Source organism: Trichechus manatus, unplaced genomic scaffold, assembly GCF_000243295.1.
Source record: "Trichechus manatus latirostris isolate Lorelei unplaced genomic scaffold, TriManLat1.0 scaffold00024, whole genome shotgun sequence".
Taxonomy (NCBI): Eukaryota; Metazoa; Chordata; class Mammalia; order Sirenia; family Trichechidae; genus Trichechus; species Trichechus manatus.
The window spans coordinates 23,416,256-23,419,334 of record NW_004443960.1 but is presented as its reverse complement, the minus strand read 5'-3'; the positions used below and the strand labels follow the sequence as shown (position 1 = coordinate 23,419,334).

At 43.1% G+C, this 3,079-nt stretch overlaps 1 non-coding gene across 1 annotated transcript; it reads right to left on the bottom strand.

The window, feature by feature from the left end:
* Nucleotides 1-578: 578 nt before the first annotated feature.
* On the bottom strand, nt 579-649 carry TRNASTOP-UCA (transfer RNA opal suppressor (anticodon UCA)). Its single transcript has one exon. It is a non-coding gene; the product is annotated as a tRNA-Sec (tRNA).
* Nucleotides 650-3,079: the final 2,430 nt, after the last annotated feature.

The following is a 3,079-nucleotide window of genomic DNA, read 5'->3' as shown; positions in this document are numbered from 1 at the left end:
GGGTGACCCTGCTGGTATCTGAATACCAGTGGCATAGCTTCCAGCATCACAGCCACACGCACGCCCTCACAGTACAACAAATGGAAAGACACGTGGGGGTACTGAGGTATAGAAGTAGGGATATGGAGTGAATATCTGACGTAGAATGTTGTCAGTGTACCTGAGAACTGTCTTCACAGCTGAAGCTGAAATCAGAGGTGAGTTAAGGGTGTGGAACATAGTGCACAAAAACATCCACTACACATTGTTGTTAGCTGCCATCAAGTCAGTCCCTGACTCACGGCAACAACCTGCACAACAGGATTGGACCGTTGTGATCCATACGGTTTTCATTGGCTAATATTCAGAAGTAGATAGCCATGCCGTTCTTCAGCAGGAGAAAGATGTGACAATCTGCTTCTGTGAAGATTTACAGCCTTGGAAACCCTATGGGGCAATTCTATTCTGTCTTATAGGGTCACTATGAGTTGAAATCGACTCAGTGGCAATGGGTTTTTTTGAAACTCCACTGAAATCTGTTCAGCATTATAGAAACACGCAATCTTCCATTGATGGATGGGTGCTGGCTGCACTTGAAGAGCATTGGCTGGGAATTGAACCCAGGTCTCTAGCATTGAAGGTGAGAATTCTACCACTGAACCACCACTGCCTCCTCTACTACACACAGTGAGTCCTTATACTGGCCCTCTTTTCTATGGGTGTGACGGAGGAAAACCTTGTTTTGAGGCAAGTTTCTCTAGCTCTATGATGATCTTGCCCTTTCCAACATGGTTTCGCCTATTTAATGTCACTGAGAGAACCTCTGCTGACCCCAAGCAGTATATAAATATCTCCAGCCAAGGCAAGAACCTTGCATGTTTTATTTCCTTAGTCTTCTTGACTTCCTAGGATAGATCTACCCTCTTTCTAACTCCAGGCCCTGAGTCTGAGGGCACCAGTTAAAGTTCTGCTATAACTACGAATATATGACCCATGCTTTCAAAACCATCTGTGATCTAAAATAAGGTGCTGAAACACATACAGCTCAAAGACCCCTGATGTCCATCCCTACTAAAGTATTCCAATTGCTAAAAACTTCTGCTTCCAAGTGCTGCCTCCAAGTACCCTTGCGTGCCCCATCAAAAGCATCTGTCTCTTCATCTAAACTGAGCATAGCAGCACAATTAGAAGAGCGTAGTCGATGTCACTGAACTGTGCATGTAGAAATTTTTGAAATGGTGTATCTTTGGCTATGTGTATTTTCACCAAAAAAAAAGAAAAAAGGTCGAGAAGGGAGAGGGTTGATATGTCGTGGGGTTGTTAACCAATGTCATAAAACAATATGTGTACTACTGTTTAATGAGAAACTATTTGTTCTGTAAACCTTCACCTGAAGTACAATAAAAATATATAGATAAATTTAAAAAAAAGCATCTGTCTCCCTACCTTGTACTGTACTTTGTCCTCAAATGTTAGTCCTGTGTGAACTATTAAGACTTCCTAGCCAACACTCCAAGTGTTGAAGATTCAGAGCTGTCAATCATGCCCTTGCCTTCAGATATGGAGTCTAACCAGTTTGAGCAAAAGACACAAGGAGCCAAAAGAGGTTCAAAAGTAGAATTAGTTTTATGGATAAGGCTGTATAGGAGAATACTACATGACTCTCCTCTCAAATCTAGACTTTGAGACCTGCATGATCCTGATTTCTCCACCTAGCTACAGGCTGAAAAGCTGGAACAAACACAGAAGAGGTCATCTGGTCTCTATGAGGAGGACGAAATCCAAACACTCAATGTACATGAGAGTAAACAGGTCCAAGACAAGGAGGAGAGGGAGGGAGAAACAGATAAAGAGAGGGAAAAAGACCACAGACAGGGAGGGAGAAAGAGAGGCAAGAAGTACCCACTGGAATGCCCTACAAGGAGGCAAACTAAGCCTTGCCAAAGTACAGAAGCTTTCTCCTCACACTTCTGAGAAAACCCACTGCCGTCAAGTCGATTCTGACTCATAGTGACCCTATAGGACAGAAGAGAATTGCCCCATAGGGTTTCCAAGGCTATAAATCTTTATGGAAGCAGATTGCCACATCTTTCTCCCGCTGAGCTGCTAGTGGATTCTAACCACTGACCTTTTGGTTAGCAGCCGACTGTTTAACCACTGTGCCACCAGGGCTCCTACTTCTGAGAAAGGAAAAGCATTAACAGAACTTCCTTCCTCTATCGGCCAGGGTAGGGAGTAGAGAAAATAGAAAGTGGACTCACAACCTGCTGCCTAATTTCTTTTAGACCTAGGGGCCTCTAGTAATTGAGATGTCTCCTCTCAATGCTAAAGGACATTGCTAGCACTAACTGATGGTTCCATATACAGAGCACATGTTCGTGGACTTTTGAAATACCAATAAACTCAAGTGTGAGTTCCCCAGTAAACTCTCTCCTTACTCTGCTCCTGCATTCAAGGAAAATGATGTATACTCCCCTCGTGAGAAAACTCAGGCCCACCTGGACATCCCCAGGCATCTGCACCATCTGTCCCCCAACTCTGACCACCAAAGGCTGCCTCTGAAAAATAATTATTTACTGCAAGCCTGTTTATGGGGAAATTTGTCACTGCTGCTGCCAACACTTGCATTCTCTGCACAGCTTCATGCCTTTAGGAAGCCTGACCAAATCAAATGAGTTGATTTTAAACTGCGTCTTGCAGGGAATGCACCTATTTTTAGCAATTATCTTTGGAGTCGCTGAAATAAAAGCTTCTGAAAATTAATGATTCTCACCAAGGTGTTGGCTTCTTTATATTCAGAGCTGAACTGCACACGATTAAAGGAAAGCCAGGCAGATGGTATTAAGGGAAGAGTGGTTTTCCCAATAAGAGAATACAGAGAGGAGGTGGTCAGGATAAAGGAAAGACTTGTGGACACAGAGTAAGGAAATCAGAGTCAAATCCTGTGTGACCATGGGCAAATCATTCTCCCTCTCTTGCTCTCAATATTGTGATGTTTTAAACGGAGAAAACATATGTCAGAGGGAAATGAGTTTCTTTAGAATCTAACAACAGAATCCCCCTCAAGAAGAAAATTGACATATCTTTTCATGAGAACATA